The sequence below is a fragment of the Elgaria multicarinata genome, chromosome 15, assembly GCF_023053635.1.
Source record: "Elgaria multicarinata webbii isolate HBS135686 ecotype San Diego chromosome 15, rElgMul1.1.pri, whole genome shotgun sequence".
Lineage (NCBI taxonomy): Eukaryota > Metazoa > Chordata > Lepidosauria > Squamata > Anguidae > Elgaria > Elgaria multicarinata.
Window position 1 is genome coordinate 17409863 of NC_086185.1, and position 14185 is coordinate 17424047.

Sequence of the window (14185 nt, forward strand, 5' to 3'; positions counted from 1 at the left end):
CTAGATTCTTGATTTGGCTTCAATATTGCCATTATGTTCTCAAAGCAATTCATCCTGGGTAAGTCCGAGTTATTTTTGTAGCTTTGTGCACAATTTCTATAGCAAACATTACTGACCATTTTGAATACTGGTCTGATGTTTCCATCTGAAGATTGCTAAGTAACTGATTTTGGGAGGGATTAATTTATGCTACTTTTAATTTGCACATGCTTTCTCTGCCACATAATTAAGCTAAACACAAAGCTTAGAAGAAATATCCTCTCTTTGGAGTGTTAACAGTGGGTGAATACAGCTGATGATTTACCAAGTGGTAAACTATTAGGATGAGCATGCAACCAACCAAGAAGCTGTCATTTGCATCATCCTGTCAATTCTTACACATCATTTTAGCATACTTCGTCCCCTCATCAGAAATCTACAGAAGTTGGGAACTGCAGAAATATGGTACTCAGCAGAACAATACAATGGACCAATTCACGTACACAGTGTGGTAAATAGTTGTCCGCATTGCCCAGTATCGAAATCCTCCTGAAGGGAGAAGGCCACTTTTACACTTTTGCTATGAGCTGCTGTTTCAGCACAACGCCCTCAGAATCTGCTGTTGCCATTTATCCTTCTCTACTCATAAACGGTAGCTAGGAATGAAATGATGTTGAATTACCCTGTTCTATCTTTAAAAATGTTGAATTACTCTGTTCTATCTTCTTTTTAAAATAATACATGAAAATGCAATATTCATTTAAGTGTACTTTTTATACTAAGTGCCGGTCCTCTGCAAAGTGATTTTCTATTGAACGCTTCAGATGTCTTTTGGTATATTTTAAAAGCAAAAAGGGGGAAATGACTGAGGGCTAAATGCTAGAAGCATTTTGATAAACCAGTTGCATCACCACTAAGCGAATCCCACTCTAATGCCTCGACACCTTGCTGCTAAATGTCGTTCTCTTAAAGTGGCATTTCCCAGTCCATAGCTACACAACTCAGCTAATTCAAAGATACAAAACACTCTGCTCTGCTACACACTCAATGATAATTTATAGCAATTTGGCCATGAACAGAACAAGCTGTTAATGATGTAGATCAGGCATAGCATTCCTCAAGCACACTAGGTTTCCAGACCTACATGGATAACCATACAGATCTGACATTTAATCCATCTCAGGAGCAGCACAAAGGGATTAAACTATCTTTGTTTTTTATAACTATATTTTATCGGAACAGTTGGCACAAGCTTTATACAGCAGGTGTTTCTGATGTATTTGTAAAAGCTGGGAATCAAACAGTTTCAACATAGTTCATAGATTGCTAAATTAACCTAAAGAAACACCTCACAAGGATGAAAGCTAAGGGCTGAGAGAAAACCAAGGATAACAAAGGAAGTTTGGCAGATTTTCAACAGAAAGAACAACAACAGAAACTATGCTATTCCTTAAGCCTTAGGATAACTTTTTTTTTGTCATCAATGGAAAAACACAATCTTTAGTTTAGAGTTCTCTTCAATAAAACAGTAAAGCAAAGAGCTTAATGCCACCTTTTCCCAGAATTTTAAATTTCTCCTAATTGCCTTACCTAAAACTGGGAGGAATTATCAGACACCACCCTCCAAGTGGTGCCACATGGACTACCAATTGTCATTCCACTCCCTTTTCCTTATCCCTTTGCCAGAAGCATTTGTTCAATCTTATTGTATATCTTATCTAAGAACACAATCGTATAAGGCTTATTACTAGAGATCAACCAGATCAATGTTGCTCATTTTTCTATTAAACTAAAGCTTGAACAGTGTAGATGTGCAGAAAATTTTGAAAGTTTGAGCAAGTTCAAAGTTAGAGCTTTCATAGCAATTAATTTCCTCTGCGCCAAACAGGGAAGGCAGCCTCTGCTTGTTCAATCAGTGTGGTCTGAAGGCACAGCCATGCGGTTAGCGGAGAGAGGGAAGGGGATGGAGGCAGCCAATCATGGTGCATGAGGGAGGAGGCTGGGCCCGCCTGCACATTTTGTTGGGGGAGATTCAGTATGAATGAGCCATATTTGCATTATTCACAAGCCCTTCTGTGGTGAGGGTACTGAGGGGTAAAAAAGTGGAAAAGGAGCAGGACTACTAGTGCCCAGGGTGACATGGGATTTACGCTAGTGTTATCAAGGAAGGGAGAGAGAATGGAAGGCATAACTAACCACTGTGGGGCACCAAGGCTATTCAGGAAAGTTAGAGGCTTGTGCATGGGGCAGTTTACTGAAATATTCCATTTCTACTTCAAAACACTCCTCGGAAAATCTAGCTGCTGACCAAGACTTTAGGATTTCATTCTTAAGATGCATTTATAAACAGTTCTCTGAGAAAATTTCATCACAAAACCTGAGTAAAGCATCTGCATTTAACGCAAAGTCATTTTGATTCCCTTTACAGTTAAGAGTGTAAGTATTATGATTACTATTTGACACAGTGATAAACGAAAAAGACTTCTTTATTCAGTCATTAGTAGCAGTAACTATTACAGTCAGACTATATAAAAATATGATTTTATAAGTTCCTGCTTTTATGAAGTTCTCAACCTTTCACTGGAATCCAAAATTATTCGTCTCTGCCTGCCCCCAATGTTAACTCTTATCATTCAAGCAGTAGGCAAAAGAGCAAAAGCTAGCCTAGACGTATTCCAGAGTTCATTCACTTAAATAAGTTCTTGCCAAAATGTCACTGAGAGTGACAAGCCCCCTGTTCAACAATGTGGACACTTATGGCCTCTCCACTAAAACATTTAATGGGCCACCTTGAAGAAAAAATACTTATGAAAAAAATGGGCCATCAGGCTTCTGTTATTTCTAAGGCTTATGAATGAAATATTTATAACCTGGACAGGAAGAGACTTCATTTTTAAATTTTGTAACAGCTTCAACAGCCATCATAAACATACTTCATATGCAAACAACAAATGGCTTGATTCTGTAGTCTTAGATCCACTTTAACCCCAATCTGCAACATGGGGGCCATTTAACCTTACATGTCCATCTCTTCATTTTACTACTTCTGGCTCTTCCCCTCCTCGCCCTCTAAAAATATAGCAACTAAATAATGATGTTGCCACTGGGTTTTGGGTTCAGCCCTCCAAAGATTATAGGTGCAGACCCACCAGTTGAAGTCCAATGCTGTAATGGACTATGCACACAGGATAAATACTTCCCACCACAGGTCCAATGCATCAACTACTCTCAAAAACAAAGGGGTAACGTACAACATTACAAGAACTGTATCCAGAATCTACTCATGCTAACAGTTTCACTTTTGCCTTTTTCTTTTTTAGTGTCCCTAAACATTCATTTTGATTTTTGGTGGGAAAATGTATTACCGAAGTCATAAGTGATATTGGGGAAAATATTTATATGCTGTAAACTTTCCCCCAAGCATCAACAGTTACACATTCCAACATTGTTGCCGTCCATTATAGCTCCTTTGCTATACCTTAGCCTGGCCTTGCTCACAAGCAGATGACAGCAGCATGTACTGGCAATGAATACAATGACATCACCACCCAACAGCTGCTAGCCCTGGGCTACATTTGACACCTGGCGAGTACTTCTCAAAAATCCCCCAAATGAGTATAAATCCACTGGAAAAAGCAATGTGGCTTTTAGAAAATGACAATCTGTCCTACGTTTTGTTCTTACTTATTTTAACAATGTAACGAACTAAAGTACACATAAAACTGAAGAAATATTGGAATATTCCCCTCTCTCTTTATCTTCTCTTTTTATTTCAATGGCAGAAGCGATCTGTGGCTTTTTGGCTTTGTAACCTGTCCTGTCATGCAGCCTCTGCATGCTTAAAACTACTTCCTTCCATAGAGAGAAAAACTTCAGCTACAAGGGATGATGTTTAGTTCATTATGAAGTCATTCTGTTGCACGCCACCTTTTCCATCATGTACTTTGGTAAAAGTTTCTACGTCATAATTTAAATAAATTGAAGCAACCGGCAGCCACACAGTAGCTAATGTGCACAAGCGAATGTGTCACTTATAACCACAAGGGAAGAAGGTCATGTGTAGCCTACAGCTATATTGTTCAACACTACCACACCTTGTTAACTGCTTGGAAGTCCACTAGAGCAGAGAGGTGGTAACAAAGGGCTTAAACATATGTGGCTTTAGGCTACAGGCTACCACCTGCCTATAACCATTTATTGATACTGCATGTGAGCTTTTAAGTGGCTATCACATGGATTCCAGTCATCTGAAATGGCTGTTGGCTATATTTTCAATTGCTAAATGTATTCTGCATGAGGACCAGATTTTCTAGGAAGCACTTGTCTTTAGGCATACAGTGAATGATATTAACTTTTTAATTAAAACAGAGCAAGTTGTGTCAGTGTAAATAAGTAAGCACGTATCTCATATCAGAGTGTAAACAATCAGCAGATTGTTTATGATAACATTACACACGTCTGAAATCAGATTAACAGAATGAGAAAGAGTTGGCAAGAAGGAAAATGATATTGTTTATCTGGGGCTGTTGTGCGTCCTGGTTCTTGGCGCAACTGATATGAGTTGATTGCACCAGAGGAGAGGGGTGACAACACAGAAGATCCTGCTGTTTCCTGGGGCTCCTTCAAAGGTTTGAATCGAGGGAGTGCCTCCTTCCCTGGCATGTGTGCAAGGAGGGGAAAGGAAATCTGCTGTACTGTTTCCTCACAGCCCCCAGGAAAGCCAGGAATTACTTCTGAGTAGACATAAGACCCTCAGCTCACTTACTTGGAAGTAAGCCCCACTGATCTTAAAGGGGTGCTCTTGGTAGAGTGGGGGATCCCTCTTTTCCCCTGATTGCAGACACAGGAAGGTCTTTCCTCGGTGAGTTCATAGTGCAAATCCAGCTTTACACTCAGCCAATTTTACACCATTAGGCTTTATTCCAGCTTTTTTCTGATCTATTTTAGAATGGAATAAAGGGAGAAAGACACAGGAGACGTCCTGGCTGATGCCAATGTCGTCAAAAGGACATGTAAACTTCTGGGAGTGGCCACTCACGAGCGTGTTTTATTTTGCTCGTTTGAAGAAGTCCTAAATCTTGGTCCAATTAATCAATTGTGTTACTTTTGTTTCCTTTTCTTCACCACAAGAAACGGTGAGTGCACACGTGCTGATCTCGTCTGTTGGACTGAGCTAAGGACTGCTATTTCCCTACCAAATGATTGAGGAGTGAAGGGCAAGCTCTATAGTCCAATTTCAAAACACTTTATTTTCCTTTCAAGGGCTGAAGAAGCCTGAAGCAAGACTCATCTGGTTTAATACAAATTCTGAGAGACAGCCAAATTGTCCTCCAAACTAGAAACTACGTTTGTGTTATATCTAAGTCAGAAAAGCAACATAGTCCAATACACCGAAGACGAACAGGCAAATCATATCAGTGCCTCAATACTTCCAGCATCACTTGGCTGATCTTCCTTCAAAGGCTGCTTTTCTCCTTAAAGGACTGTATACTGGAACTCACACTGGGTTGCCAGGCTTGCTTTTCTGCACATAATTTCATCATCACATTTACAATGACACAAGAAAGGCAAGTCTCCCCACAAACCCCTTGCAACTTTGGCATTATTGACTGAGAACAGGCTTCACTTTCATATATTGTCTTTTAGCATAACACCCTCCCCTTAGACACTATGGTACCACAGAGAATGTGCATTCAGTCATCTTTGCCAATTATTTTGTCTTTGGGGCTTTGGACCAATATCCTCTGTATGATCTTGATTCCTTCAGATTCTGAAAGCCCTGTGGCCCATCCTGTCTTAACTCAGCAGGAGCATACTAAGGAATCAGACACAGTAAGCGTAGAGCTGCTATACAGTCTCTCTCGCTCTCGCTCTCACACACACATTTCCAAACAGAGATTAGATTATTATTGCGCTACCCTCCATTTTATGGCAGATAATTTTATATGGGGCATATTGTGGGACTCATGAAAGCGGGATATTCATAACAATGCTTTGAAGAAATGGCCAGCTCGAATCTGAAGGGTTACAGAGGTAACTGGATTTCTAGTAGCTCACAGTTTTTCTGTCTCATTAAGTAAGTAAATCATCTCAAATCACAGAACAAGAAGCCACAAGGAACAAAACTGAAGCTAACCTTGCACGGTATATAGATCTTGATAATTGCTTGGCCTTCACAATTCCATAAACTTGTTGACAACTATTCTATACACTTTGGATCGCATTACAACAACTGTCACGGGACTGTTTTCAGATGATGTGTAAAGTCTAATCTACTTCCAGAAATAGCCATATCTATTTGGCATAAGCAACCATTTGAACGCATCTAAAGATCGTAGTTGTAGATTTTTAGAATGGACCCATACCTTTTAAAGTAATGTGAGACAAAAAACTCAGCGTACTACTTCTATAAATTGTTAGAGTACACCATTCTAGTTTTAGTAGTTTAAAGCCCATGTTGCCATGGGGGCTAGTAGTCCTGCTTGCTGCCCAGTTTTTTGCCTCTCAGTCCCTTCACCACAGAGGGGCTCATGAATTATGCAAATGTGGCTCATGCATAGTGAATTCCAGCTCCAAAATTTGCATGTGGCACAGCCCAGCCCCCTTTCTCCCTCACCCTGATTGGCTGCCTACATCCCCTAACCCCTCCCCACTGGCGGCAGCAGTCTAACTGGGTAGCTGTGCCTGAGGCCCGCCTTCACACTACACTGTTTGGCTGAGCAGGGCTTTAATTGCTATTAAAGCTTGAGGTTTAAATTTTTTAAAACTTTCAAAATTTTCTGCATGTTTATACTGCTCAAGCTTCTGTTTAAAACAAAAATGAGCAAAATCAGTGTGGTAGATCTTGAATACTAAGCCTTATACTACTGTATTCTTATACAAGATATTAATCAAAACAAGTAAATGATAAAAGGAGTGAGTTAGAATATAGAAATGCTCCATATATGGATAAACCTGCTCAGTATTTAACTTCACTTGGTGTAAATGTAACTGATCTTAGGTTCTTATAGTATGTCACTCAGTAATTAAGAAATCTCTGCTTGAACAAAAAGGATTACAAGAACTATTAAGAAATATAAATAATTCCTATTCTGCAGAAGATGGTATACTATCAAAATGAATTCTTCAATATAAAATTGAGTCAAAGCTTTAGAGTCTATCTTTAATTAGAAGAAACTTGTACAGCTGCAAAGTGTCTGTTTCCTTCTAAAATTGCTCAAAGTTCTCAGTGTTTTATTAGGAAAATGTCACAATGGTAGGCAATAGATGGAAGAATTACTTTTCACTGACCTAGATGTAATGTTATTTTTGAATTGAAGCACAGCTCTGAATTTTATATCTCCAGTGACCATCTCTTTCTGTCCATTATTGTTTAGGTTATGGTGCCACCTAAATGTAACCTTGCTCCATGAAGACAGGTTTTGTGGACTGCCAGCCCCCCACCCCCCAGCCCGTATTTTTACACTTTCAAACAATGAGCAAAAACAGAAGGTTTTTCAGGGCCTCAATGAAAGTGCCGGTTTACAGTTTTGCCTGCAGAAAGAGGTGCCAAGAAAGCTTATGCTAAAATGTGCAAGTATTGCTGAATTCATCTAAAACGTTTTCAAACGTGAAGAAAAATACTGTTAAAAAGTGAAGGAATTTTGTGGACATTTGAAAGTTTTCCCTCACAGAGTATGTAGCACTTTACTGTCAACTTGCATGAGAAGAAAGGAAGAACATGAAACAGGTGTGTCAGGACTCCTTCAGGAATTGGTGAGGACTCTTCTTAGAAGGGCTATAACTAAATGTCACACAGACAGAAACGAAGAAAGCAACATAGCTTTCAGTGGAGGCTCCGCACTAGAAAATGTGTGTAACTAACACCTTTTATGGTTCAATAACGACACAATCTACTGTTCTTTTACTTTCTCGTCACAAGTACAACTTACTCCTAACCGTGATTATATTCTAGGAGCTTCATAAACCTACTTTTTTTTGTAAAAATATTCATTTATTTTGGGATAAGGAATCACATGTCTAACCACTGCTATGGCATACAGAGTCAAGGTTTCATAATTTTGCCTTGGACAGAATAAAAAATTGCAAGAAACCGAGAACCAATTTAAATCCAGTTCTGTACTCAGAGGCAGGATCAGCAGATCCCACCCACCCACCCCGAAACAAAACCCACTACACAATCCAGACTGCAATGTGCCACAAGGAGAAAGCAGGTATGGAGTATCTACTGAGCAATTAATTAATGGAATGAAAGGCTTAGTAAACAAAGCAATGTTTTGTATAGTGTATGTATAAGTATACTATACAGTGCACCATCTTGAAAGGCACATGCTATGGACCAATTAACCTGTTGGTGTAGCACCATGCTGACGCTGCAGTAAAGGCGTTAAATTGCTGCATCAAGCATCCAGATGACAGCTCACCATACAACTAGAAAACCAAATTGAGAAATAGATTTGGGATGGCTTGCACGTGCATACTTATCACTTGACAACATCAAATAATGATCTGAGATGACCCAGCACATTTTTTTTCACCATTGAGCCAGCTACCAGTCAATGGGTGTACAGTAACTGAGTGCAGAGAAATCAAGTGTTGTCCATGCATGTAACTCTGATAAATCAGACAGCTTAGGAGCACCTATTTACATGACTGTTTCACTACTGATATAGCACATGTTTGTGACCCAACACAATTCTGAATCAGTTGCAAATCAGTTATAGACATCTGTAAACGGAAAGTACACTGACTTACAAATTTAGCAGCAATTGGAGTCTCTTTGCACCAGACTGTTAAACATTCATGAGAGTATTATAGTTATTGTGTGAAGTACAATGGAGCTATTACAATAATATAATTTTGAATATTAATAGATATGAGCTTATTAAGTGACTTATGATTCAGCTACTGGGATACTAATGTGTTTTCAGAAGCGAAATACCTTGACATCTGAGATAGCCGTCAACCCCTCAGTAATAAACTCCACTCTATTATTTTCATCTGCGTTAAGGGAATGTTAATATACCTTTCAAAACAATTAATTCAATACTAATTGTGACTGAGGCAGCTCATTCTTCCCTTTATTATTGTACCGCTAGTTAACAGGTGATTTTAATTGCCATGGCAATCAGATATAATGAAGACCAAAACCGTTTCTGATTAAATAACATTTGCATCAAAATTGCTGCTGTAGAATTTGCTGTTCTTAAAAGGTTCTTTGTCTTTAGTGCTTTTCTCACACTCAGAGTACAATCGTACAGTATAAGAAATTTCATAAATGTATTATTATGAATGTTGAGTTACCCAGCCACAAATGTCACTATTGGCATATAATCTCCCTCTGAAAGATTAGGTTCATAGTCCATTTCTACACCAGCCCGAACGTCTGTGCTGCTCATGGCCAAATGACGCACAGGGACTCCCAGGGGCAAGGGAGGACGAGCACGGGATTTCCCAGGGATAAATAATCCCTTGGAAAACCCCATTCTTCCCGCAGTCTCGGGATCGTCCTGAGACCACAGGATGTGTGGGCGCCCATCCTGGCTTCTTCCCTACTCCCTGTGAGTAGCAGGGATCAGTAGAGGGAAGGAGATGGACCGGAAGGAATCGGGGGTGGGAGGGAGTAGGGTTGGGGCTTCCCCCCCCCCAACTTACCTTGAGCGAGAGCACAAATGTGCTCTGGCTACTGTCCCTTTAAAGAAAAAATGGTGGCCTCGACTCGCGCAACATCCCTCCTCCCATCCCAGATGTCGCACTTCCATTTGGACACATGGGACAATCCTGGAAGAAGGTAAGTCTGGGATCGCCCACTCCCTCCCTCTATACCCACATGCGATAGAAAGGGCCATAGTTCGGGGTTACTCCTAGGTTCATCATTATTACTGGAGACCCAAGTGGCTGCTGCGGTGGTTCCGAGTGCCTTTTACCAGCTTTGGCTTCTTCTGGACAGGGATAGCTTGGCCACAGTGGTATGGCTATTAGTAACCTCAAGACTGGATTACTGCAATGCACTCTGTGTGGGGCTGCCCTTAAGACTGCTCCAGAAGCTGGAGCTAGTGCAGAATGCAGCAGCCCAGCTGTTGTCAGGAGCTGCCTCTTTTCAGCATATAATTCCTTTGCTGAGGGAATTGCACTGGCTACTGGGCCAGGTTTACGGTTTTGGTACTAGTGTACAAAGCCATAAACAACTTGGGACCAGATTATCTAAGAGAGCACCTTCTCCCTTATCAACCGACCCAATTATTGAGGTTATCAGAAGGCATGCTCCTGGTGGTTCCACGTGGACCTGTGGCCCGATTGGAATCCACCAGGAGAAGAGCCTTTAGTGTGGTGGCCCCTTCTTTGTGGATCTCTCTGCCTTTGGAGGTCAGGCAGGCGCTAACACTTGGCTGCTTCTGGCGCCTCCTGAAAACATCTCTATTTCGAGAAGCCTTCCCCAACTGATTAGCCACCGTTTTTGTGGGTTCTTTTTAATTTTTTAAAATAATTTTAAATTGCTTTTTTAATCTTCCTTCTTTTACTGTTTATATCTATGTTCACCGCTCTGGAATCTGTGTTAGATAATTGAGTGGTATATAAATGTTGTAAATACATAAATAAATAAATAAAATCAGACAGAATGTACATTTGCATTAAAGGGGGTGGGAGGGCATGTTAATAGTTTTGTATGTTCCCAAAAGTGTTGCCATAACTCAAACTATGTGCATTAAAAAAAAAGAAAAGAAATCTATAACTTGTAAATGGTCCAAATATGCATTCTCTCCCAGCAGTAATAAGATTGCCCCCTTCCCTCATGAAAAGTTTTGCCCAATTACATACCAGCAGGATAAAATATCCATCTACAAGTTTAAGTGCAAGGAAATTTAGCACATTAGCAAAGTAAACCTAGGGAGCAATCCTATGGCCCTTAGACAGTGTCCGGAGGGTGGGGGCATAGGATACTTCAGATTCTGGAATCTGTGGTAGGAGACAGAGCTAACTCAGATTCAGAAAACTGTGCTCCCCTCCCCTCCATCACAGATGGTGCACAGAGAAGACCATTGGCCACCTCTCCGAAGTCGCAAAAGTGACCTTGAAGATGGGGTGTTCTGGTGGGTGGGGAGGCTTCTTGCCTGCCCAAGGGTCTCTACTTCCCTTGCTCGGCTTCGTCCATTTTCCTCTGCTGCCCCTCATGCCTGGAATGCTCTTCCAGAACACCTGAGAACTACCAACTCAATCACAGCTTTCAAAACACAGCTAAAAACTTTTCTTTTCCCTATAGCTTTTAAACTTTGAGCTTGTTCTGACTCTATACTGTTAGCTTCACCCTTCCCGGTGCCTGTTTACACTTCCCTGTGCCTGTTTGCATTCTCTTTCCCTCCTTATTGTTTACTACAACTTTATTAGATTGTAAGCCTATGCGGCAGGGTCTTGCTATTTACTGTGTTATCTGTACAGCACCATGTACATCGATGGTGCTATATAAATAAATAATAATAAAATAAATAAATAAATAAATATCCTAAGTCCTCCCCAGCTGCCTTCCCTCCCGTTCTGATATGCCCCAGATAGACGGGCAAATCAAACTGTCCAGCTAAAATGCAGAGCAGGAGGATAGGTAGAGGCGGTGATTGTGATGTTTTACTGTTTAGAGTTAAGTTGTAAAGTATAAAGTATTAAGAATTGTAGAGTTTAAAAGGTAGTACTCACCGTGTGTGTGTTGCTGATTGGTAAGTATGAGTCATGCAAGGGTTAATGTGTGCTGGATGAAGGTGAGTGCTGATTGGATGTTGGTGGGGAGTGCCTGGATTGGCTGTGTGTGAGAGGGGGAGGAGTCGGAAGACTGAACTGAATAAAAGAGAACTGCTTCTGAAGTAAAAGGTGGAGAGAGGGAGCTTTAAGAAGGGTCTGCATATTTTGTTGTTTTAGGAGATCAGTATGTAGGAAGAGGATAGTGTAGTTAGAGTGGGCAGAGTAGGCAAGAGGACTACTGGAAGTTATATTGTGAAACGTTTAAGTGAATGAACCAAAGAAACTATTACGTCCTGTGCTTGTCACCAGACGCTTGTAACTGAAGGAGACCAATACGCTTTGAACCTGAACAAACTTCTTGTTAAATAAATATCATTTAATTAATCCTGGTGTGGACAGTGAAGTACCTGGGAAAGGGTACGGGTGAAATCTATGGTGGCAGCGGAAGGGAGAAGGTTTGGGTAAAAGTGTTGTTCTGGGCTGCTGCGGGGGCTAAGCTGAAGCAGGCACGCCACAGAGACAGACTTGGCATCTATAGCCCTAACTTGCGCACCTGAGCTGGGTCCTTTAGAGTCGCAAAAGGAGCGAAGCGATCCAGGAGGATACCCAGTGGAGAGTGGACATCTCTCCCGTGGCAGCAGGTGGATTAAGAAGAGTCCTAGGGCCAAAGGGGACCGTCACAGTGATCACCTCCACCACTCTTCCCACTCTGCACTGGATGCTCAAAAGCCTCCAAGTTTGAAGGCTTACAAGCATCAGGCTCACTTATCATAGGATTGTACCCATGAAGACTTCGTTTTTTAAGGGTGCAATTCTATGCTTGTTGGGCAATGCTGAGAGCTGAAGGCCCTTTTCTGCCTAAACCTGCATAGGATTGGGCCCTGAAGAAGTCTAAAGAAAAAATAATAAAAAAATACAGGATGAGCTAAGTGAATAAATCATACGCTGGAAGATAACTAAAGCACAGGAATTTATATTAGTGTGCTTAAAGTACTGGTACAATACACAATTATAATCAAGGGAGAAAAATAACTCATTAGGGAGAAAAAAATAAACTAATCACAGTTAACAAAGGAAACAGAATGTCCAAAGTGTTTCAAAAGATGATAATCAAAATCTAAAATGACTATTCCGTCTCTGCCAGAAGCATGTTGAAATTTTAACTATGGCAATGTACAAAGATGTGACCAAGGTTTATATTGCAATTGCCACTTTCATAAAGTGAATTGACACCAGCAGACTGGTCAGACCTTGAATCTATTAGGAGGCTGAGTCTTAAAATGGTATCTAGCAGTGGGATAAAAAGTTTGAATACACAGCAACATATCAAAGTGCCCCAAAGGATGATATGTCAAAATGTCCTCAAAGCCAAGAAAAAGAAACAAGCAAAAGGCCATGCTTTGCTGAAGGCATTAAAGGAACAAAAGCTATGGCACCAGGCATAGTGTGGATGCATGTGCATGCACTCACTGTTTAAGAAGTTAAACTGAAGCCTTGACTCAAACAACACACCAAAAACGGCTTTGTTCAATATTAGATTAAGCATCCAAGATATTGCCTCCTTCTAAAATAATTTTTAAAAGGTCACTTCAACATGCAGTGCTTTTATTTAAGGCACAACTAATTGGTTCCAGTCCTGCTACCACTATTCTTGTATGCAACTAACATACTTTTGGCATATTACATAATATTTGTCAAGAGAGAAATACTGTTATCTTTGCCAGGACTGAATCGTGTCAGATTTGCTCACTGGGCAGAAAAGTCAAGCCACAGGCACACACTGAGCATTTTTATGTGTTTTATGATGGGGGTGGATTAAACTCGGCCTCGCAACCAAACTGAAATGATCACAGAAGGGAGAAAGCAAACTGCAGGGTAAAGTAATCTCTCATTCAATCTAATTCATATTTGTGCCATCTTCCTTTTCTGCTCCGGGAATCCAAAGGGTTGGAAAATAAAGCATGCATTTCAACAGCCTACTGGAGCTGTGCAAAGCACAGATATTAAGGGCCTATTGATTCTTCCCCTCCTTTCCTTCTGGTACCCTCTCTCATTTAATGCCCTCACACACAATATAGTATCATTTCAGCTAACCAGCAAGCTCAACATATGGCTTTCTTTATCATATCCAATCATTGATCTGTAACATGGGTCACAGCTGAACCAGTTTTGCAGCTCATAAAAAATGTACTGTTGAGAGAGCATCCATCTAGAGTGGGGAGCCTCCGAGCTGAAGAAGAAAAACATTAACCGCCCCACACTCTCTATTTGCATCATCATCATCATCATCATCATCACAACAACAACAGTAAAGGCGTATTTTCAAAAAGTAAATCCATTTCAAAATCAAGTCAATAACTGCCTTAAAAAAAGACAGCACGCAGAAGGAATATAACCAGACATGATGAAGAGTCTGGAAATGTGGTCTGTTTCTCCACTTTCCATAAAGCAAATACATATTTTTACTACTGAAAGT

At 40.6% G+C, this 14185-nt stretch overlaps 1 protein-coding gene across 1 annotated transcript in view; it reads right to left on the reverse strand.

The window, feature by feature from the left end:
* Positions 1-14185, reverse strand: part of DIAPH2 (diaphanous related formin 2) — a 327319-nt gene that overhangs the window by 88134 nt on the left and 225000 nt on the right. The window lies entirely within an intron of this gene.